Source organism: Phyllobates terribilis, unplaced genomic scaffold (genome assembly GCF_046119375.1).
Source record: "Phyllobates terribilis strain yellow unplaced genomic scaffold, ASM4611937v1 Scaffold_1__5_contigs__length_1240528914, whole genome shotgun sequence".
Classification (NCBI taxonomy): domain Eukaryota; kingdom Metazoa; phylum Chordata; class Amphibia; order Anura; family Dendrobatidae; genus Phyllobates; species Phyllobates terribilis.
The window spans coordinates 51,879,449-51,905,097 of record NW_027362761.1 but is presented as its reverse complement, the minus strand read 5'-3'; the positions used below and the strand labels follow the sequence as shown (position 1 = coordinate 51,905,097).

General features: G+C 45.4%; 1 protein-coding gene across 1 annotated transcript in view; it reads left to right on the top strand.

The window, feature by feature from the left end:
• Window positions 1-31: 31 nt before the first annotated feature.
• LOC141254032 (histone-lysine N-methyltransferase SETMAR-like) overlaps window positions 32-25,649 on the top strand; it is an 80,918-nt gene continuing 55,300 nt past the window's right edge. The window contains exon 1 of the mRNA XM_073671023.1: window positions 32-126. The gene's annotated coding sequence lies outside the window, so the exon portion shown is untranslated. The remainder of the gene's footprint in view (window positions 127-25,649) is intronic.

Genomic DNA, 25,649 nt, shown 5'->3' with positions numbered 1-25,649 from the left:
CTTTCTGGCGAGTCTCCTGCAAGGGAGCTCGTTTTACCTGTTTTTGAGCTGCAGGACAGCAGATGCAGACGACTACTCCACTCCCTAATGACAGGGTTACATGCTGGATAACAAGACACCACAAAGGTGAGAGCAATTTTTAATTCTAATTCGATATTACTAAAATATTACACTTAGATCTGCGCCCCACTTTCTTTTCTCCTTTTTCTTTTTTATTCATCCTTTTTATTACACTGGGACCTCCACTACTCTTCCAAGGGGCATTGATATTGTCTTTTTATTCCACTGCGACCTCCACCACTCTTTCAAGGGGCATTGATATTGTCTTTTTATTCCACTGCGACCTCCACCACTCTTTCAAGGGGCATTGATATTGTCTTTTTATTCCACTGCGACCTCCACCACTCTTCCAAGGGGCATTGATATTGTCTTTTTATTCCACTGTAACCTCCACCACTCTTCCAAGCGGCATTGATATTGTCTTTTTATTCCACTGCGACCTCCACCACTCTTCCAAGGGGCATTGATATTGTCTTTTTATTCCACTGCGACCTCCACCACTCTTCCAAGGGGCATTAATATTGTCTTTTTATTCCACTGCGACCTCCACCACTCTTCCAAGGGGCATTGATATTGTCTTTTTATTCCACTGTGACCTCCACCACTCTTCCAAGGGGCATTGATATTGTCTTTTTATTCCACTGCGACCTCCACCACTCTTCCAAGGGGCATTGATATTGTCTTTATATTCCACTGCAACCTCCACCACTCTTCCAAGGGGCATTGATATTGTCTTTCTATTCCACTGCGATCTCCACCACTCTTCCAAGGGGCATTAAAACTGTCTTCTTAAGCTACTGTGACCTCCATGTCTCTTCCATGGGGCATTAAAACCGTCTTGTTAAACCACTCTGTACTCCACGTCTCTTCCAAGGGGCATTAAAACCATCTTGTTAAACCACTCTGACCTCCATGTCTCTTCCAAGCGGTATTAAAACCATCTTGTTAAACCACTCTGACCTCCACGTCTCTTCCAAGGGGCATTATAACCATCTTGTTAAACCACTCTGACCTCCAAGTCTTTTCCAAGGTGCATTAAAACCATCTTGTTAAACCACTCTGACCTTCACGTCTCTTCCAAGGGGCATTAAAACCATCTTTTTAAACCACTTTGACCTCCACGTCTCTTCCACAGGGCATTGATATTGTCTTTTTATTCCACTGCGACCTCCACCACTCTTCCAAGGGGCATTGATATTGTCTTTTTATTCCACTGCGACCTCCACCACTCTTCCAGTGGGCATTGATATTGTCTTTTTATTCCACTGCAACCTCCACCACTCTTCCAACGGGCATTGATATTGTCTTTTTATTCCACTGCGACCTCCACCACTCTTCCAAGGGGCATTGATATTGTCTTATTATTCCACTGCGACCTCCACCACTCTTCCAAGGGGCATTGATATTGTCTTTCTATTCCACTGCGACCTCCACCACTCTTCCAAGGGGCATTAAAACCGTCTTATTAAGCTACTGTGACCTCCACGTCTTTTCAAAGGGGATTAAAACTATCTTGTTAAACCACTCTGACCTCCACGTCTCTTCCAAGGGGCATTAAAACCATCTTGTTAAACCACTCTGACCTCCACGTCTCTTCCAAGGGGCATTAAAACCGTCTTGTAAAGCTACTGTGACCTCCATGGCTCTTCCACGGGGCATTAAAACCGTCTTGTTAAACCACTCTGAACTCCACGTCTCTTCCAAGGGGCATTAAAAGCATCTTGTTAAGCCACTCTGACCTCCACGTCTCTTCCAAGGTGCATTAAAACCATCTTGTTAAACCACTCTGACCTCCACCACTTTTCCAAGGGGCATTAAAACTGTCTTGTTAAGCTACTGTGACCTCCACGTCTCTTCCAAGGGGAATTAAAACCATCTTGTTAAACCACTCTGACCTCCACGTCTCTTCCAAGGGGCATGAAAATCATCTTGTTAAACCACCGTGACCTCCACCACTTTTCCAAGGGGCATTAAAACCGTCTTGTTAAGCTACTGTGACCTCCACATCTTTTCAAAGGGGCATTAAAACTATCTTGTTAAACCACTCTGACCTCCACGTCTCTTCCAAGGGGCATGAAAACCATCATGTTAAATCACTCTGACCTCCACCAGTCTTCCAAGGGGCATTAAAACCATCTTGTTAAGATACTGTGACCTCCACGTCTCTTCCACGGGGCATTAAAACCGTCTTGTTAAACCACTCTGACCTCCACGTCTCTTCCAAGGGGCATTAAAACAATCTTGTTAAACCACTCTGACCTCCACGTCTCTTCCAAGGTGCATTAAAACCATCTTGTTAAACCACTCTGACCTCCACCACTTTTCCAAGGGGCATTAAAACTGTCTTGTTAAGCTACTGTGAACTCCACGTCTCTTCCAAGGGGAATTAAAACCATCTTGTTAAACCACTCTGACCTCCACGTCTCTTCCAAGGTGCATTAAAACCATCTTGTTAAACCACTCTGACCTCAACCACTCTACCAAGGGTCATTAAAACCGTCTTGTTAACCTACTGTGACCTCCACGTCTCTTCCAAGGGGCATTAAAACCATCTTGTTAAACCACTCTGACCTCCATGTCTCTTCCAAGCGGTATTAAAACCATCTTGTTAAACCACTCTGACCTCCACGTCTCTTCCAAGGGGCATTATAACCATCTTGTTAAACCACTCTGACCTCCAAGTCTTTTCCAAGGTGCATTAAAATCATCTTGTTAAACCACTCTGACCTTCACGTCTCTTCCAAGGGGCATTAAAACCATCTTTTTAAACCACTTTGACCTCCACGTCTCTTCCACAGGGCATTGAAATTGTCTTTTTATTCCACTGCGACCTCCACCACTCTTCCAAGGGGCATTGATATTGTCTTTTTATTCCACTGCGACCTCCACTAGTCTTCCAAGGGGCATTGATATTGTCTTTTTATTCCACTGCAACCTCCACCACTCTTCCAAGGGGCATTGATATTGTCTTTTTATTCCACTGCGACCTCCACCACTCTTCCAAGGGGCATTGATATTGTTTTATTATTCCACTGCGACCTCCACCATTCTTCCAAGGGGCATTGATATTGTCTTTCTATTCCACTGCGACCTCCACCACTCTTCCAAGGGGCATTAAAACCGTCTTATTAAGCTACTGTGACCTCCACGTCTTTTCAAAGGGGCATTAAAACTATCTTGTTAAACCACTCTGACCTCCACGTCTCTTCCAAGGGGCATTAAAACCATCTTGTTAAACCACTCTGACCTCCACGTCTCTTCCAAGGGGCATTAAAACCGTCTTGTAAAGCTACTGTGACCTCCATGGCTCTTCCACGGGGCATTAAAACAGTCTTGTTAAACCACTCTGAACTCCACGTCTCTTCCAAGGGGCATTAAAACCATCTTGTTAAGCCACTCTGACCTCCACGTCTCTTCCAAGGTGCATTAAAACCATCTTGTTAAACCACTCTGACCTCCACCACTTTTCCAAGGGGCATTAAAACTGTCTTGTTAAGCTACTGTGACCTCCATGTCTCTTCCAAGGGGAATTAAAACCATCTTGCTAAACCACTCTGACCTCCACGTCTCTTCCAAGGGGCATTAAAACCATCTTGTTAAACCACCGTGACCTCCACCACTTTTCCAAGGGGCATTAAAACCGTCTTGTTAAGCTACTGTGACCTCCACATCTTTTCAAAGGGGCATTAAAACTATCTTGTTAAACCACTCTGACCTCCACGTCTCTTCCAAGGGGCATTAAAACCATCATGTTAAATCACTCTGACCTCCACCAGTCTTCCAAGGGGAATTAAAACCATCTTGTTAAGGTACTGTGACCTCCACGTCTCTTCCACGGGGCATTAAAACCGTCTTGTTAAACCACTCTGACCTCCACGTCTCTTCCAAGGGGCATTAAAACAATCTTATTAAACCACTCTGACCTCCACGTCTCTTTCAAGGTGCATTAAAACCATCTTGTTAAACCACTCTGACCTCCACCACTTTTCCAAGGGGCATTAAAACTGTCTTGTTAAGCTACTGTGACCTCCACGTCTCTTCCAAGGGGAATTAAAACCATCTTATTAAACCACTCTGACCTCCACGTCTCTTCCAAGGGGCATTAAAACCATCTTGATAAACCACCGTGACCTCCACCACTTTTCCAAGGGGCATTAAAACCGTCTTGTTAAGCTACTGTGACCTCCACATCTTTTCAAAGGGGCATTAAAACTATCTTGCTAAACCACTCTGACCTCCACGTCTCTTCCAAGGGGCATTAAAACCATCATGTTAAATCACTCTGACCTCCACCAGTCTTCCAAGGGGCATTGAAACCGTCTTGTTAAGGTACTGTGACCTCCACGTCTCTTCCACGGGGCATTAAAAAAGTCTTGTTAAACCACTCTGACCTCCACGTCTCTTCCAAGGTGCATTAAAACAATCTTGTTAAACCACTCTGACCTCCACGTCTCTTCCAAGGTGCATTAAAACCATCTTGTTAAACCACTCTGACCTCAACCACTCTTCCAAGGGGCATTAAAACCGTCTTGTTAACCTACTGTGACCTCCACGTCTCTTCCAAGGGGCATTAAAACCATCTTGTTAAACCACTCTGACCTCCATGTCTCTTCCAAGCGGTATTAAAACCATCTTGTTAAACCACTCTGACCTCCACGTCTCTTCCAAGGGGCATTAAAACCATCTTGTTAAACCACTCTGACCTCCAAGTCTTTTCCAAGGTGCATTAAAACCATCTTGTTATACCACTCTGACCTTCACGTCTCTTCCAAGGGGCATTAAAGCCATCTTTTTAAACCACTTTGACCTCCACGTCTCTTCCACAGGGCATTGATATTGTCTTTTTATTCCACTGCGACCTCCACCACTCTTCCAAGGGGCATTGATATTGTCTTTTTATTCCACTGCGACCTCCACCACTCTTCCAAGGGGCATTGATATTGTCTTTTTATTCCACTGCAACCTCCACCACTCTTCCAAGGGGCATTGATATTGTTTTTTTATTCCACTGCGACCTCCACCACTCTTCCAAGGGGCATTGATATTGTCTTATTATTCCACTGCGACCTCCACCACTCTTCCAAGGGGCATTGATATTGTCTTTCTATTCCACTGCGACCTCCACCACTCTTCCAAGGGGCATTAAAACCGTCTTATTAAGCTACTGTGACCTCCACGTCTTTTCAAAGGGGCATTAAAACTATCTTGTTAAACCACTCTGACCTCCACGTCTCTTCCAAGGGGCATTAAAACCATCTTGTTAAACCACTCTGTCCTCCACGTCTCTTCCAAGGGGCATTAAAACCGTCTTATAAAGCTACTGTGACCTCCATGGCTCTTCCACGGGGCATTAAAACCGTCTTGTTAAAACACTCTGAACTCCACGTCTCTTCCAAGGGGCATTAAAACCATCTTGTTAAGCCACTCTGACCTCCACGTCTCTTCCAAGGTGCATTAAAACCATCTTGTTAAACCACTCTGACCTCCACCACTTTTCCAAGGGGCATTAAAGCTGTCTTGTTAAGCTACTGTGACCTCCACGTCTCTTCCAAGGGGAATTAAAACCATCTTGTTAAACCACTCTGACCTCCACGTCTCTTCCAAGGGGCATTAAAACCATCTTGTTAAACCACCGTGACCTCCACCACTTTTCCAAGGGGCATTAAAACCGTCTTGTTAAGCTACTGTGACCTCCACATCTTTTCAAAGGGGCATTAAAACTATCTTGTTAAACCACTCTGACCTCCACGTCTCTTCCAAGGGGCATTAAAACCATCATGTTAAATCACTCTGACCTCCACCAGTCTTCCAAGGGGTATTAAAACCGTATTGTTAAGGTACTGTGACCTCCACGTCTCTTCCACGGGGCATTAAAACCGTCTTGTTAAACCACTCTGACCTCCACGTCTCTTCCAAGGGGCATTAAAACAATCTTGTTAAACCACTCTGACCTCCACGTCTCTTCCAAGGGGCATTAAAACCATCTTGTTAAACCACTCTGACCTCCACCACTCTTCCAAGGGGCATTAAAACCGTCTTGTTAAGCTACTGTGACCTCCACGTCTCTTCCAAGGGGCATTAAAACCATCTTGTTAAACCACTCTGACCTCCACGTCTCTTCCAAGGGACATTAAAACCGTCTTGTTAAGCTACTGTGACCTCCATGTCTCTTCCACGGGGCATTGATAATGTCTTTTTATTCCACTGCGATCTCCACCACTCTTCCAAGGGGCATTGATATTGTCTTTTTATTCCACTGTGACCTCCACCACTCTACCAAGGGGCATTAAAACCATCTTGTTAAGCTACTGTGATCTCCACGTCTCTTCCAAGGGGCATTAAAACCGTCTTGTTAAACCACTCTGAACTCCACAGCTCTTCCAAGGGGCATTGAAATGTTGTTTTTAATTACCTCTAACCTCCACGACTCTTCCAATGGGCATTGCATTTCCTCCTAATTTTAGTCAGTTTTTACTTTTCAATGCATAGGCGAATACTTAGGGAGACCCACTCCCCAATATTGGGTAGAAGGTTTTTAGTAAGCTGTAAGCCACGTCTGTTTCAAGGGGCATTGCAGTTCCTTATAATTTATGGTAAACTTTCCATTTACTGCTTAGGCCATCAGTGTACAGGAGACCCAGTTGCTATAAAAGGAGAAAACGGTTTAGTTAAGGCCCTCTGACCTCCATGTCACTTCCAAGGGGCTTTGGAGTGCTTTGAAATCTTTGGTAGGCATTGCACTCACTGTATGCCCTATAACTGTGTAGCCGAACCACTCCTTTTGGTACAGAAACATATCCTACAAGACATGTATGGTTGACTGGCCTGATATTGATCTGAATGGTCCCTGTTCCTCCTGCTCTTTCTCCTTTGCCACTCCCTCATCCATCATGCGTCACCTGAAGCTTTGTTTTAACGGGAGTCATAGAACTGGGATAGTAGCAGGAAAACATCCAGCAATCCTTGGAGAAGGTAGGATATGCGCCAAAACGCCGACCACCTCAGGCCTAGCCGCTACTACATACATGCGCTTGCATTCCAAGGAACAGAAAGCTAAGGAGATGGATGGTCTCATGATCATGAATAATTTACTCGTTGTGTAGGAGGCCGACCACTGCTGTCTACCTTCTGAACTTTGTGTTGAAGCATGATTGACCCAGGACCCACAATCCTCTGTCTGGAGGACGTGTTGCATCCCAGTGTCCAACTGGGTCACGGCTTCCACAATATTAACCCAGTGTGAAGGCGTCAGTGAGATGGACCATCCCTGGCCACATTCACATGTCCACGTGTTTGTGGTTAGGCTGTCCTTCCCACTAAATGTACTGGAAAGGGCACAGGTAATGTTTTGTTATGCGCGCTTGTGTATAAGGCGCACCGGGACAAATAGGGGCGGCTGGGGACCATTTATGGACACCCGGCCTCCCCCAGGCAGCAGGGGACCGTGTGTGGGCACCCAGCTGCAGGGTGGCTCGGGACCGAGTATGGACACCAGGCCACTGACGCAGCCATGACGTGGTAGTCAGATTCCACCTCCACATGCCTAAAAGGCCCAATTTCAAGTGCAAGCAAGCAGTATGGTATTGCAGCCTGGGGGTGGGTGGGTGGCAGTCTGCATACTTGCGCTTGCATTGCAAGGAATGGGGGAGGTACAATTGAACACTGCCCTGGGACAAGGACTTGCACGGGGATAGTTGCAAGTCTGCATCTTCTGATGCGGCAAGGATCACTTCTGATGGGCATACTTTAAGGCAATGACCTGGGTGTCAGAGATGCTTCCAGGGGTCTTCCCAATACTGTTACCATGTCTTTTCAGCACTGTATGCATGTGTCACACAGCACATGGCCAGATAAGGTTGTAAAATGTTAAAATGACACTTCCCGGTGAATGCATTTGTCACGGTTGAAAGCAATACAAAAGTGCAAAAACGCATAAAAAATACTACTTGTGAACATAGCCCAAGGTGTGGAGGAGTATTTTTGTTTTTGGTTATTTATTTTACCTGATACACAAGTCTTTACCCTGGAAAGGATGTTCATTAACATATTTCACAGGAAAGCAGTTTCAGTTTCATTTTTGAACGTTTTATTGTGAGCCCATAAAAGTGGCTTAATACCTCTGACCACGTTGTTGACAGCAGTGACCTGGGGGTCAAAAATGCTTCCTGGGGTGATCCTTATGCAGTCCCCATGTCATTTTGAGCACTGTCACTATCGTTTTGGGCACTTTTTAGGCTTTCTACAGACTGCCGGGGGTGCCGCCGCAAAAATGCTCGGGTCTCCCATAGACTAACATTGGGCTCGTTGCGCGGGTCGAGCACCCGAGTATTACGGTGAGCTCGGCCCGAGCTTCGAGCACCCAAGCATTTTAGTGCTTGTTCAACACTACTAAGTACCCTATGTTATTTACATGTACTATTACTGTTTACGTATTTACTTGCTGTAGGGTATATGCTCGTTCTGTCTTTTTATACTTTTTTTTCTTGGGATTTGTCTAAAATAGAGCCAGTGCCCAGTGTGAAAATCACAAGATTTATAATTTTATTTTTAATGTTGATTTTGTTAGGGAAAAAAAAAACATGGCCAAAATGTTTAAAAAATATATTAAGCATAAAAATCTGATTTAAACAATAGTTAATTTTCTGATGAGACATAACCTTTAAGCTAAAAGCCAGATAAAATGGTGCAAATTGAACATTTTGACCTACTTTTTTTTTGACTCACGTAAGAAATATTGTCTCACAAGCAATATTTGATGTAGTGAGTTCCAGTACCAGTTACAGTACATAATGATGATTTTTTTTTATATTTACATATACTGTATATAAAATAACATATATAAATGCCCATGACCAGATATTCCATTAAAAAACATCAGCATAGGAACTCCTGATGTTTCTATTGAACAGCATTTAAAGTGAATCACTATAAATGTGCCAAAGTGGACAGACATATTCAGTCTTGTTTTTCTCCAGGATCCAAAGGTTACACGTCGGTTATGGTCAGCCAGATTATTGTAAACCTGCAGTGTCTATTCAGCTTCATAGTTTACATTCCCTCGATGATGTTTTTGGTGAGTTTTTTATGCTACGTATTTTTAAAAAAATGCAAATAACCTATTTTACTTTAAGGGTGCAGAAACAGTGCGGAATATCTGCAAAATCAAAAACCCACCAAAAGCTCATCATGGGTGAACGTAGCCTTAGGGACAATGCTGAGCAACTGATGAGAGCGTGAAACAGCATTACTGAAACTACTGCAGAATCTCGGCTGACAGGCAGAAAAGATGCTGCAATCAAAAATATAGGTGTTTTTTGACACATTTTTTAATTAACAAACAAAGCGACCATGTGGCCAAACTATGAACGATTTATTGACAATGAAAGAGCAAATGAAGCTCCTTTTTGTTTCTAACATGTAAATTTAGACCTTATGGTTGCGCAGTTGCAACACTTATTCCTTTTTTCACGCTTAAAAATATACCATTTTTTTCGGACTATAAGACGCACTGGACCATAAGACGCATCTAAGTTTTAGAGGAGGAAAATAAAAAATAAAAATTTAAGCAAAAAATGTGGTCATGATGCACTTTTAAGGGGGAGGGGGTCTTCTGTTGACACTGGTATAGGAGTAATGTCCCCCAATTGTGACAATATCCCCTATCCTGGTATATATGCCCCCCCCTTCCTTTTATACGTGGTCCTCATCCCCATCCTGGTATGCATAGAACCCCTCCATCCTGGTATGCATGGAACCCCTCCATCCTGGTATGCATGACACCCCTCATCCCTATCCTGGTATGCATGGTACCCGTCATCCCTGTCCTGGTATGCATGTCACCCCTTATCCCTGTCCTGGTAAACATGGCACCCCTCATCCCTATCCTGGTATGCATGGCACCCCTAATACCAATCATGGTATGCATGGCACAGCAATCCCAATCCTGGTATGCATGGCACAGCAATCCCCATCCTGGTATGCATGGCACAGCAATCCCCATCCTGGTATGCATGGCACAGCAATCCCCATCCTGGCATGCATGGCACCCCTCATCCCTATCCTGATATGCATAGCACCCCTCATCCCTATCCTGATATGCATGGCACCCCTCATCCCCATCCAGGTATGCATGGCACCAGTCATCCCTGTCCAGGTATGCATGGCACCCCTCATCCCTGTCCTGGTATGCATGGCACCCCTCATCCCCATCCTGGTATGCATGGCACCCCTAATCCCCATCCTGGTATGCATGGCTCTGTCATCCCCAATCCTGGTATGTATGGCTCCCTAATCCCCATCATGCTGCACATAAAAAAAATAAACACTCCTACTCACCTTTCTTCTTTCCTCCAGCGTTGCGTCCTGTCTGCCCACACTGATCTCGCCATGTGAGCCGCGCATGACGTCACTGCCATGCGGGGCTCACAAGGAGAGATCAGCTGCCGGAAGTCACTGCTCCCCACACCGGGACTGTGCGTGCGGGGAGCAGTGACTTCACTCTCCTTCATAGCTTGCACACAGCGTAGCCACGCTGTGGCTGCTGCTGCTGCCGGGCTATTGCGTGTGCCCACTTATTAAATGGCATGAATATTCACCCTCTCCCCACGCCCATGGGCGTGGAGAGAGGTTGAATATTCATGCCCTTTAACACCGGGCATAGGTGATACCGGCAGCAGCAGGAACCGCAGCGCGGCTACACTGTGTGCCACTATTAAGGAGCATGAATATTCAGTGCTCCCCATGCTCCATGGACGTGGGGAGCAGTAAATATTCATTTTCTTTAGCAGCGGGGACAGTGTAGGCTGCAGCGGACGGTTGCTGCCTCCTGTGCCCCGCTCCTCCAGCGCTACCGCTCCCCCCACACTCCACATATATATACACCCTCCCCCCAATATTCGGACTATAAGATGCACCCCCCATTTTCTTCCAAAATTTTGGAGGAAAAAAGTGCGTCTTATAGTCCGAAAAATACGGTACATTGTAAAACATGACAAACTCATGGAGCTGAGCTGCAAAATATGGTCAAGAGCGGTAGTGTTTATATAAAAATAGCAGAGCTTTTCCAGTCCTAAACAATCCCTTTTAAATAATGGTAACTGAAGAGATATTGTTGACAACCAACTCCTTATTACAGAGAAAGATCACTACAGATAATTTACCTACAGTACAGTAGAAAAAGTCTACACCACTTTTAAAATGCGGGGTTTTTGTCATATAAAAAAATCATGCCAATATCTATCTTTACATCCCAACCATTTTTGTAATTACCTTTATTATAAAATTTTCTACACTTCTCCCTATCTATCTATTCTTTAAGTGTGTTCTTTTTACTACACTTCCTGTGATGTTTCATTTGAGGGGAATCTCAAACAAGATGTCACAGTAGGCTAGAGCTTCTCTTACTTCCCGCAGTATCTATCATCCCTCCTAGAACTGGATGTCATCAGGGGGCAGCGCTGCAGCTACTCACTACAGTTTCTTGCATCGCCGCCCTCTGAAGATGTCCTGGATCCATGGTGATAGATGCTGTGGGATAGCTGAGTGCAGCACAGGCACTCTGTTTCTATCTCCGCCACCACATCTTCTAATTGTTAAGCAAGATGTTTGTCACAGGGCGGAGATAGAAGCAGTGAGTGACACACATGCCGCCCCACAACTTTTAGAGCTGCCTTCAAACAAATCGTCATCAGGTGGTAGAGGAGGTATCACTCACTGCTTCTTTCTCCGCTCTCTGACGATGAGACCAATGTAGAACTTTTTGGCCATAATTCCAAAAGGCATGTTTGGTGAAAAGCCCAAATTGCATATCACCAAAATAACACCATACCCACAGTGAAGCATGGTGGAGCAGCTTTATGCTTTGGGGCTGTTCTTTGGCAGCTGGAACTGAGACTTTAGTCAAGAAGGAGGGAATTATAAACAGTTCTAAATATCAAACAATTTTGCATTAAAACCTTCAGGCCTCTGCTAAAAAGCAAAAGATGAAGAGAAATTTCACCTTTCAACGCAACAACCATAAGCATACATCCAAATCAATAAAAGATTGCCTTCGTGAGAGGCAGATCAAAGTTTTGGAACAGCCCAGCTAGAGCCCAGATCTAAATTCATTTGAATATCTATGGTTTGACTTTAAGAAGACTGTAGACAGGAGATGCCCTCACAATCTGGCAGATTTGGTGCACTGCTGCAAGGAAGAGTGGGTAAAGATTGCAAATTCTAGATGTGCCATACTGAAATACTCCTACCCAAAAAGACTAGATGATTTCATAAATTCAAAGGGTACTTCAACAAAGTATTAGTTTAAGGGTGTGTATACTTATGTAATCACATTATTTAGTTCTTTATTTTTCATTGTCCACCTGAAAACATTTTCCAATTGAATTATACAGAATATGTGTGACATATGTTGTGAAATTATTCTTCTTGGTATAATTTTTTTTACATAACAAAGTCCTGCCATTTTAACTATGATGTGTAGACGTTTTACACCCACTGTATAAGATCTTTTTCCCAGGCTTCAATTTAGGTTTTTATATTGTGTTGATGCCAGGACTTAAAAATCAATAGGTGTTTCTCTGTGAGGTAAATTAAAGAATCTGTATAAAAATCGCTTTACCACTAGCAGCCAATCTGGCAGCGAGCTATATTTCCTTAATCTAAACTGCAAACACTAAAATAATTAACAATATTGTCCAGTGTTTTTTTCTGCTTTGACAAAATGTGAATGGTGCAGCCAATCAATGGCCACTGATTGCACTTCTCACGTGACCCCCAATGGATGTTGATCACAACAGACTTACCAGGGATGGAGCACTGAGTATGGAAAAGGAACACAAGTCCTGGAAGTATCTTTTTTTTCCCCTATTGGTGCCTATTAAAATAATTTTGTCCAGTAGTGGACAAACCCTTTAAATTCATTCCCTTAAATTTATATTGTATCCATATATTATTATGACCAGGTGCTTCCCGCAGGATTCCAGATAGAGGAATGAAAATAACTATCAGAAGAGTTGTCCAAGAGCCAAGGACCACCTGTAGACAGCTTCAGAAAATCCTGGAATCAGCAGGTACAATTGTCTCAAAGAAAACTATAAATTATGCACTCAATCTCCATGATCTGTTTGCACGATCACCATGCAAGACTCCACTGCTGAGCAAAAAAGCATGTTCAAACGCATTTAAAGTTTGCTCAACAACATTTAGACAAGCCTGTGAAATACTGGGAGAATATAGTCTGGTCAGATGAGACCAATATTGAACTCTTTGGTTGCCATAAGATACACCATGTTTGGAGGTCAAAAGGCACTGCATATCACCCCAAAAACACTATACCAACAGTGAAGTTTGGAGGTGGGAAAATTATGGTGCAGGCTGTGTTGGACTGTTATTCAGCATATGCTACAGGCAAACTTCACATACCGTATTTTTAGCTTTATAAGATGCACTTATTTCCCCCAGATTTGGGGGGGAAATAGGGGTGCGTCTTACAAAGCAAAATCATCTTACCAGCCCTGGGTTGCTGCTGGCGAGGCAGGAGATGCTCCGGAGGCAGGACAGGATTTTTCGGAGGCAGGAGTCAGGAGATGGCTGCGGGCCCCATACTTTCTGCCATGTTCTGCTGAAGGTGTTCGGGGGCTCCGCCAACATTTTGTGGAAACCGGAACCCTGCACCTTCCATACTCTCCTATGCAGTTTACTCCGGGAAAATGGCTACCGGAGGCAGGGCATGCTCAGATCTCGGCTCCCGGCACTGGAGTCCATCGCATAGTAGAGTATGAAAGGCATCGCCTGCCTCAGCCAGCGGCAACACTGGTACTCCTCTCTACCAACGCCGCCCCCCCCAGGCAAGCTGATTATAACATGTGACGCGCCCCCTGGGGCCGTGGGGTACTCGGTAGCCTGGTCGGTCCTGTATTGGGGTAGTCACGGTGGCACTGACCCGGTCCGTGGCCCAGGGCGGTCTAATAAAGAACAGTCAATTGGGGAAATAAAGTTTTGGGGATAGAATTTGTGACGCCACCCGTGGTATGCAGCTATATGTGGCTGCTATTCAGATCCACTGGGGCTGTTGGTGACACAGCAAAGATGGTCCAGCTCTCCACGGGCAGAGCTAAGCTCCAGGGCAGTATATAGTGGATTTTAGAGATAGATGTTGCTGGTGTAGACTGTGTAGTGCAGGGTCGGTGGCGCAGCAATTATTCAAGGACACAGTGGGGTGCAGTCTTCAAGTATTTATTTACAGTTATTAAGATGCTCCAGGTTACAACTGTCAGATTATAACCGCCAATGTCATCCTGTGTCCTCCGGGGAAGTGATCCAGCCAACTCTCAGATAACTTGGGTGCACTTGAACGGGACCCCTTTCTGTGTACCTCTCCAGGTCGTCTCTCTCTCTGCGCTGGCTCTTGCCCTCCTGCCCTGCGCCCCACACACAGTGTCCCGAGCCCGTGGCCGCGGGCCTTGTCGGGTGACGTCCGGTCTGTCCCCTTGGTCCTATATGGCCATCTTTTCAGCGATTATGTGTGGATTTTGGCTACGGCACATGAAAATACCGCAACCTCCGGTTTGCTAGCTGAGCCTTAAAGTACTCCACTAGTCTGGGGCCGGTCCCCTCCTGCGGCCGTGATCCCTCCATGGTCAGCGTGAACTCGGGCGCACGGGTGGCATCCCGCACTCGCCGTGTCCCTAGGATCCCTTCTGTCTCTGGAGCCCTCCTCACTGCTCCGGTCTTCTCGCCTCACTCTCCTACTGCTGGGCCCCTCTGACTGGGCCCCACTCCTCATTTCACTCCTCAGAACCCAACTGAACTCTTGCTCCAAGCACTGGAACAGGAGACTGGACCCTTCTAGATGTTTCCAACCTTTCTTTTATAATGTTCTGTCAGTGCTCCCCTAAACTATTTCCTCCACCCACCTCCTCTACTTAGTTCCACCCTCCTGACAGGGACCAGACCTGTGCTCTCCCTTAGGATCTATCTGGACCTTCCCTAAGGAGTGGTGTGTGTTGGATGTGAGTGTTTGGGTCCCAGGTAGTGCTCCCTCCTTACCTCAGAGTGGGGTACCACACCTTTGGCTGAGATGCAGTACCCCTGTGGAAACTGGACCCGCAGGGGCACCACACACGCACTGGTTTATTGAAAAACATTTTTTTTCTATTTTCCTCCCCAAATTTTGGGGTGCGTCTTATAAACCGATGAGTCTTATGTTCCAGAAAAATACGGTAATTGAAGGAAAGATGAATGGACAAATGTTCCAAGACATTCTTGATAAAAAATCTGCTGCCACCTACCAGGAGGATGAAAAGGAAATGAGGGTGGACATTTCCGCAAGATATTGATTCCAAACACACAGCCGAGGAAACTCTCAATTGGTTTCAGAGAAAGAAAACAAAGCTGCTAGAATGGCCCTGCCATTCACCTGACCGGAATCCAATAGAAAATGTATGAAAGGAATTAAAACTCAGAGTTTATAGAAGGAGGATTTGAACAGCTCATTTATATATAAAGAAAAATATGGATTTCGCTGGAATAAGACATCAGATTGCAAATATCAAGATATCATTTTATCATTATTCAACCTGCTATGACCTACATGTCCATAAAACCGACTAAGGATGGTTAATCCTACTGATCTTTAAAAGAATTAATCATTTCATTACATCATAAAAATTATGAAAAATAAACACATTATAAAAACAATCCAACAGGAGAATGGAAAAAATCTTCAGACACCACTGTGTGATATTTATATTGCTGAACACTTGCAGTGGTAACGGAGAATAATGGTGGCTAAAGTATGGCATCTATGCAACAAGTAGAAAAATGAATAGCAGCACTCACCGAGTCCTTTGGCTAAAAAGTCCTTTATTTCATAGTATTCTGGACAATCAGGTGCAACGGTCTATCTGAGGTACAGGGGAGACATGTGGGAAGACCAGAGGTCGATGGCCGTTTCTCGTCTTACAAACGCTTCTAAGGGTCCAAACTAGCTAACTAGGTCCAAAGTAGCTAGCTAGCTAGTTTGGACCCATAGAAGCGTTTGTAAGAAGCAAAACGGACTTCATCCTCTCGTCTCCCCGCATGTCTCCCCTGTACTTCAGATAGACCGCTGCACCTGATTGTCCAGAACACTTTTAAATAAAGGACTTTTTAGCCAAAGGACTTGGTGAGTGCTGCTATTCATTTTTCTACATTATAAAAACAGCAATATTGAAATGAGTAATCAAGTAAAAGTCTTGGGGGACAATCCTGAACATACTCTGCACAGTCAAAACATATCTAGTAAACCTGTTATACGCTCAGCATAAGTGTAGGTTGGTATAGAGAGGTATGAATGTCTCAAAAAATATATGTAAAAGGAACCAGAAGATAGAAATAGATAATGATAGTGTTGGGAATGAGTTATCTAATGAACAAACCTAAGATGTGAAATATATCTTTCTTGACCAATAAAGAAATAACATATAAAAACTCTGATTATCTTCTACTTATGTAGCATTTGAAAACTGCAACTTCCATGAATGAGGTGAATTTGCACGAATTTCCATTTTAATGACGTGCTAATTCTGCAGTAATTGTTATCATTGCTATTCTGTTTTAACTTTAATACCATTAATAATGGCTTGATTTGAAGGGTTATCTTTATTTTCATTCAGCATTTAACAAAATCATTACTATATAGCATATACTAATTGTGTCTTTGAATTACATAATCACATTCAGCACTGAATGTTACAGAAGTGTTATACAAGCATAAATTACCTTCCTTTATGATGATTGCACTGTTAAGGATATTTTAAATAAATGTGATGGGTGCCACTGCTTACAATCAGTATTTCATGGTGGAAACGTTTGCATTTGTTTCAAATCCCGGTTCCTCTGTATCCACAAAATTAAAAAAAATAAACAAATTTGATTATATTATATACATATGCAATATATATATTTCAAGGTAGCAGCTGAAGAGGTCATGGACGGGAGGTATGTTTCCCCGAGGCACCAAGCCTTGGTGATGTAGGACCCAGAGAAGCAGGCTCCAGCACACATAGTGCTAAGAGGTGTTTTAATGGGCCCGGATTATGGGTCCGGGTTTTACGAGCAGCTGAAAGAGTTGGGTGGGATCAGCTCCTCACTTACCTGCAGTCCAGGTCTTGGAATGTCCCATTTAAGGCAGCTGGCATAGTCTCACTTGGTCTGTGTGTGTGCAAGGTGAGGAGGTGTTGTATATGCTGCTCAGACCCTGCTGGAGTGGGAGAGTGAAGGTTTAACATTTAAATGGGTGAGCATGTTTATACAGACTGGTTATTTTGCATTTATGTTGTGTTATACTTTTTTATACCCGGAAGAGGTTGCTTATTTTGTTAAACAAGATTGTTTATTGACATTTAATAAACTGCCCAATTGTTTTGAATCAAAGAACTGAATCGTGTGTGTGAACTAGTGTCTACCATAGAGCCGATCCCTCATAATGTATATATATACTGTGGGGGAAATAAGTATTTGATCCCCTGCTGTTTTTGTAAGTTTGCCCACTGACAAAGACATGAACAGTCTATAATTTTAAGGGTAGGTTAATTTTAACATTGAGAGCTAGAATATCCAAAAAAAAAATCAAGAAAATCACATTGTATAAATTAGATCATTTTTTTGTTCATTTTGCAGTGAGAAATAAGTATTTGATCCCCTACAAACCATTATGAGTTCTGGCTCCTACAGACCAGTTAGACTCTCCTAATCAACTTGTTACCTGCATTTAAGACAGCTGTCTTACATAGTCACCTGTATAAAAGACTCCTTTCCACAGACTCAACTAATCAGTCAGACTCTAACCTCTACAACATGGGCTAGACCAAAGAGCTTTCTAAGGATGTCAGGGACAAGATCATAGACCTGCACAAAGCTGGAATGGGCTACAAAACCATAAGTAAGACGCTGGGTGAGAAGGAGACAACTGTTGGTGCAACAATAAGAAAATGGAAGAAATACAAAATGACTGTCAATCGACATCGACCTGGGGCACCATGCAAAATCTCACCTCGTGGGGTATCCTTGATCATGAGGAAGGTGAGAGATCAACCTAAAACTACACCGGGGGAACTTGTTAATGATCTCCAGGCAGCTGGGACCACAGTCACCAAGAAAACAATTGGTAACACATTACGCCTTAAAGGTTTAAAATCCTCCAGTGCCCACATGGTCCCCCTGCTCAAGAAGGCACATGTGCAGGCCCGTCTGAAGTTTGCCAATGAACACCTGGATGATTCTGTGAGTTATTGGGAGAAGGTGCAGTGGTCAGATGAGACACAAATTGAGCTCTTTGGCATTAACTTAACTCGCCGTGTTTGGAGGAAGAAGAAGGATGAGTACAACCCTAAGAACACTGTCCCAACCGTGAAGCATGGTGGGGGAAACATTATACTTTGAGGGTGCTTTACTGCAAAAGGGACATGACAATTGCATCGTACTGAAGGGAAGATGGATGGGGTCATGTATCGCAAGATTTTGGCCAACAACCTCCTTCCCTCAGTAAGAGCATTGAAGATGGGTCATGGTGGGGTCTTCCAGCAAGACAATGACCCAAAACAATCAGCCAAGGCAACAAAGGAGTGGCTCAAAAAGAAGCAAAGTAAGGTCATGGAGTGGCCTAGCCAGTCTCCAGACCTTAATCCCATAGAAAACTTATGGGGGGAGTTGAAGCTCCGAGTTGCCAAGTGACAGCCTCAAAATCTTAATGATTTAGAGATGATCTGCAAAGAGAAGTGGACCAAAATTCCTCCCGACATGTGCGCCAACCTCATCATCAAAAAATGTCTGACTGCTGTGCTTGACAACAAAAGTTTTGCCACCAAGCATTAACTGTTGTTTGCCAGAGGGATCAAATACTTATTTCTCACTGCAAGATTCAAATATATTTATCTAATTTATACAATGTGATTGTCTTGATTTTTTTTGGGGACATTCTATTCTATCTCTCAATGTTAAAATTAACCGACCCTTAAAATTATAGACTGTTCATGTCTTTATCAGTGGGCAAATTTGCAAAAACAGCAAGGGGTCAAATACTTATTTCCCCCACTGTATACAGTACAGACCAAAAGTTTGGACACACCTTCTCATTTAAAGATTTTTCTGTATTTTCATGACTATGAAAATTGTACATTCACACTGAAGGCATCAAAACTATGAATTAACACATGTGGAATTATATACTTAACAAAAACGTGTGAAACAACTGAAAATATGTCTTATATTCTAGGTTCTTCACCTTTTGCTTTGATGACTGCTTTGCACACTCTTGGCATTCTCTTGATGAGCATCAAGCGGTAGTCACCGGAAATGGTCTTCCAACAATCTTGAAGGAGTTCCCAGAGATGCTTAGCACTTGTTGGCCCTTTTGCCTTCACTCTGCGGTCAAGCTCACCCCAAACCATCTTGATTGGGTTCAGGTCTGGTGACTGTGGAGCCCAGGTCATCTGGCGTAGCACCCCATCACTCTCCTTCTTGGTCAAATAGCCCTTACACAGCCTGGAGGTGTGTTTGGGGTCATTGTCCTATTGAAAAATAAATGATGGTCCAACTAAACGCAAACCGGATGGAATAGCATGCCGCTGCAAGATGCTGTGGTAGCCATGCTGGTTCAGTATGCCTTCAATTTTGAATAAATCCCCAACAGTGTCACCAGCAAAGCACCCCCACACCATCACACCTCCTCCTCCATGCTTCACTGTGGGAACCAGGCATGTAGAGTCCATCCGTTCACCTTTTCTGCGTCGCACAAAGACACGGTGGTTGGAACCAAAGATCTCAAATTTAGACTCATCAGACCAAAGCACAGATTTCCTCTGGTCTAATGTCCATTCTTGTGTTCTTTAGCCCAAAAAAGTCTCTTCTGCTTGCTGCCTGTCCTTAGCAGTTGTTTCCTAGCAGCTATTTTACTATGAAGGCCTGCTGCACAGTCTCCTCTTAACAGTTGTTGTAGAGATATGTCTGCTGCTAGCACTCTGTGTGGCATTGACCTGGTCTCTAATCTGAGCTGCTGTTAACCTGCGATTTCTGAGGCTGGTGACTCAGATAAACTTATCCTCAGAAGCAGAGGTGACTCTTGGTCTTCCTTTCCTGGGGCGGTCCTCATGTGAGCCAGTTTCTTTGTAGCGCTTGATGGTTTTTGCAACTGCACTTGGGGACACTTTCAATGTTTGCCCAATTTTTCAGACTGACTGACCTTCATTTGTTAAAGTAATGATGGCCACTCGTTTTTCTTTACTTAGCTGCTTTTTTCTTTCCATAATACAAATTCTAACAGTCTATTCAGTAGGACTATCAGCTGTGTATCCACCAGACTTCTATACAAAACACAACTGATGGTCCCTACCCCATTTATAAGGCAAGAAATCCCACTCATTAAACCTGACAGGGCACACCTGTGAAGTGAAAACCATTTCCGGTGACTACCTCTTGAAGCTCATCAAGAGAATGCCAAGAGTGTGCAAAGCAGTCATCAAAGCAAAAGGTGGCTACTTTGAAGAACCTAGAATATAAGACATATTTTCAGTTGTTTCACACTTTTTTGTTAAGTATATAATTCCACATGTGTTAATTCATAATTTTGATGCCTTCAGTGTGAATGTACAATTTTCATAGTCATGAAAATACAGAAAAATCTTTAAATGAGAAGGTGTTTCCAAACTTTTGGTCTGTATTGTATATATATATGGTGCATTGTGAAAGTATTTGGCCCCCTTGAACTTTTCTACCTTTTGCCACATTTCTGCTTCAAACATAAAGATATAAAATTCTAATTTTTGGGGGAAGAATCAACAGCAAGTGGGACACAATCGTGAAGTGGAACGAAATTTAAAGGATATTTTAAACTTTTTTAACAAATTACAAACTGAAAAGTGGGGCGTGTAATATTATTCGGCCCCTTTACTTTCAGTGCAACAAACTCACTCCAGAAGATCAGTGAGGATCTCTGAATGATCCAATGTTGTCCTAAATGACTGGTAATGATAAATAGAATCCACCTGTGTGTAATCAAGTCTCCGTATAAATGCACCTGCTCTGTGATAGTCTCAGGGTTCTGTTTCAAGTGCAGAGAGCATCATGAAGACCAAGAAACACACCAGGCAGGTCCGAAATACTGTTGTGGCGAAGTTTAAAGCCGGATTTGGATACAAAAAGATTTCCAAAGTTTTAAACATTCCAAGGAGTACTGTGTAAGTGATCATATTGAAATGGAAGGAGTATCAGACCACTGCAAATCTACCAAGACCCGGCCGTCTCTCTAAACTTTCTTCTCGAACAAGGAGAAGACTGATCAGAGATGCAGCCAAAAGGCCCATGATCACTCTGGATGAACTGCAGAGATCTACAGCTGAGGTGGGAGAGTCTGTCCATAGGACAACAATCAGTCGTACACTGCACAAATCTGGCCTTTATGAAAGAGTGGCAAGAAGAAAGCCATTTCTCAAAGATATCCTTAAAAAGTCTCGTTTGAAGTTTGCCACAAGCCACCTGGGAGACACACCAAACGTGGAATTAGGTGCTCTGGTCAGATGAAACCAAAATCGAACATTTGGCCACAATGCAAAACGATATGTTTTGCATAAAAGCAACACAGCTCATCACCCTCAAAACACCATCCCCACTATCAAACATGGTGGTGGCAGCATCATGGTTTGGGCCTGCTTTTCTTCAGCAGGGATAGGGAGGATGGTTAAAATTGATGGGAAGATGGACAGAACCAAATACAGGACCATTCTGGAAGAAAACCTGTTGGAGTCTGCAAAAGACCTGAGACTGGGACGGAGATTTATCTTCCAACAAGACAATGATCCCCAAACATAAAGCAAAATCTACAATGGAATGTGTAATGCACACGCCCGGACTGACTGGCGTGTGAGTGTTTAGTAGTTCCACTGGGCCATGAACCGGAGAGTGCCTGGAGGGGCGTAACTAAGTATCTGCCCGATCCGACCAAGGTCGCATGACGGCATACGACGCCAGTGCACCAGGGAGGTACCATGCAGAGGGACCAGGGTCTTCTCCAGGTCAGACTCCGAACACGGCTGTTGGCCCACACCGGGGAATACAGGAACTGGAAGGTAAGGCTGGAACACAGACTGGGGGTATAGGCAGACACGGCTGGTATGCAGACGGGTGGACGCTGGTAAGCACGACTGGTATGCAGGCAGAGAGGTGCTGACAGGTACGGCCGGAATGCAGGCAGGTGGATGCTGGTAAGCACGACTGGTATGCAGGCAGGGAGGTAATGGCAGACACGACAGGCTGGAGCACAGAGTGGATAGGACCCAGTACAGACTGGGACTTCCAGAACAGAACCGCAGATGCGGTGGACAAACACAGCAGGGTGAGAGCGTCCGGAGTGGCGGGCAAGAGCAGAGCAAGACTGCCGAAGCAGCGAGCAAAGGGTCAGAGCAGAGCGTGGCTGCCGGAGCAGCGAGCAAAGGGTCCGAGCAGAGCGAGACAGTCGGAGCAGCGAGCAAAGGGTCAGAGCAGAGAGAGACTGCCGGAGCAGCGAGCAAAGGGTCAAAGCAGAGCGAGGCTGCCGGAGCAGCGAGCAAAGGGTCAGAGCAGAGCGAGACTGCTGGAGCAGCAAGCAAAGGGTCAGGGCAGAGCGAGGCTGCCGGAGCAGCGAGCAAAGGGTCAGAGCAGAGCGGAAACCGCAGGAGCGGTGAACAAGGCAGAGCAGAGCGGAAACTGCAGGAGCGGTGAGCAAGGAGGAGCAGAGCGGAAACCACAGGAGCAGTGAGCAAGGCGGAGCAGAGCGGAAACCGCAGGAGCGGTGAACAAGGCGGAGCAGAGCGGAAACCGCAGAAGCGGTGAGCAAGGCGTAGCAGAGCGGAAACTGCAGAATCGGTGAGCAAGGCGGAGCAGAGCGGAAACCGCAGAAGCGGTGAGCAAGTCGAAGCAGAGGGGACAGGGCTCTGTTCACACGGAACAGAGAGGAAGGGAAAGGCAGAACCAGATACACACTAGATACTAGCAATGAAGTAGCGAGTGGACACTAAACTCACAAACGAAAGTACAGCGACTACAAGTAGGAGTTAGGAGCAGGTTCAGACTCTGCAGAAAAAGGGAAGGGATGGACATATAAACAAAACAGGTAAAAGGTAGGAGAGTGTTCGGACAGAAACCGACACTGCAGCGAGAGACAGGAGCGAGTCTGGGTATGCGGCCCCCAGAGAGGCGGAATGAACAGGCAAGGAGCGTGTTCAGACTGGCCTAGAAATACAGCCTCAGGAAGGCGGACAGACAGGCAAACAAACACAGAAACAGATCTAGGTATGCAGCCCCTAGAAGGCAGGATGAACAGGCTAAGAGCGTGTTCAGACAGGTAGCTGGCTAGAGTGCACAGACAGGACACAGTTCAGACACGGGAACTGATACCGTAAGGCAGGGAACAGGGAAGGACCTGGCACGTCAGCGACCAAAGGCCAACTGACAGAACAAGATGCTCAGGCAAGGATTCCAGGAAAGAGCTGGGTTAAATACCAGGTGACAGACAGCAATAGGCTGAGGACGCACAAGGGGTGTGCTCAGAGCAGCTACAAGAAGCAGGAAGTGATCGGGCGCCGCCCTTAAGCAGAAGAAAGAGAGGCAAGCAGACAGCATGGAGGAAAGCCAGAGTGATAGTCTGGATTGGCATTCAAGTGCGTGCTCTTGCACAGTGGGAGATGGACCACTATCCAAGGACGCCGCCAGGTATGTAACAGTACCCCCCCCCTTACGCCCCCTCTTCTTCAGGCCTGACAGAATCTTCCGCAGGGAATTCGAGGGCCAATCCTTCACTTCAAGGAGATCACTCCCACTGTCCACAGGAAAAACTGGTCTCATCTGGGTAGCTAGGATTCTCCCTCCTATCCAGCCATCCTCAGCAACAGACGAAACGGGTGGAGTACCAGGAACAGCACACAAGGAAGTCTCTCTCCACATGTTTTCAGGTGGCACCCCAGAGGGTATCAGGTACAAGATGAAGAAAAGTCACTGTCCCTTTGTTATCTGGTTGTACCCCGGAGGATTCAGGAATCAACTGGAGGTCCTCCGCCGGGTTGGAAGAGTGCAGAGACTCGAGGGTAACCTCTGCTTCGGAGTACACTAGGTCGGACTCACTGGACGAAGCGGGCGAAGTATCAGGTACCGAGTATAGGAAAGTCTCTGTCCATTCACTACCAGGTAGTACCCCGAAGGGTTCGGGAGACAACTGGAGGTCCTCCGACTGGTTGGAGGGGTGTAGAGACTCGGGGGTAACCTCTGCTTCGGAGTACACTAGGTCGGACTCACTGGATGAAGCAGCCGAAGTATCAGGTACAGAGTGTAGAAAAGTCTCTGTCCATTCGCTACCAGGTAGCACCCCGAAGGGTTCTGGAGACAACTGGAGGTCCTCCGCCTGGTCGGAGGGGTGTAGAGACTCAGGGGTAACTACCGCTTTGAGGTACCCATTGTCAAGCTCACAGGGCGGAGCGGACGAAGTATCGGGTACCGGGTGTAGGGAAGTCTCTCTCCATTTGTCATCAAGTGGTATCCCGGAGGATTCAGGGGGCAACAGGGGGTCCTCTGCCAGGTAGTAGAGGTGAACAGACTCGGAGGTAATCACTGCTTCGGAGCACCCTTGGACAGGCTCACTGGTTAAAGTGGGTGAGGTATCAGATACCGGGTGCAGGAAGTCCTCCTGTGTGGATTCTGGGTGGGCAGTAGTCTCTTCGGGCAGTAGAACTGGTGCGCTACCCACGCACATTACCCGTCGGGACTGCTCCGGGATATAGGGAAATGAAGCTTCAGCAGGGACTTCAAGGTTGGGATCAGGAGGTCTTTGGGAGGACAGACCCTGGCGTGACGGCTTGCCTCTACGCCTAGCTCGTCTGGACTGCCTCTTGAGGTTGGGAGAAGTATTCCGGAGAGCGTAGTCATCCTGTGTGGATTCTGGGTGGACAGTAGTCTCTTCGGGCAGGAGGACTAGTGCGCTACCCACACACATCACCCATCGGGGCTGCTCCAGGACTTTGGGAAGTGAAGCTTCAGCAGGGGTCTCCGGGTTAGGGTCATCGATGACCATTAGAAAGGCCACCAGGAAGGCCTGAAGGTCCAGGAGGATAGGATCCTGTGCTTCCCATAGGGGGTTGATCCATTCCAAGGCATCACCCATTAGGTAAGACATCATGAATCCCACCTTAACCCGATCGGTGGGAAAACAAAGAGGGTAGAACTTGAAGTGTAGCATGCATTGCTCCACAAATGCACGACTCAGTCTTGGATGCCCATAGTACCGTGGCGGATCCGCAGGAACGAGTGCTGATAGATCCATCTGGATGGGTGCGTAATTCGCCTGAAACTCAGCTGGTAGCAAAAAAATAAATAAATTTCTTCTAGAAGCACGTATTAGTAGGAAAACGTCTCAGAGAGCGAAGGCTGTGGGGCTCAACGGGAACCATAGTCTGAGCATGCTGTAATGCACACGCCCGGACTGACTGGCGTGTGCATGTTTAGTAGTTCCACTGGGCCATGAACCGGAGAGTGCCTGGAGGGGCGTAACTGAGTATCTGCCCGATCCGACCAAGGTCGCACGACGGCAT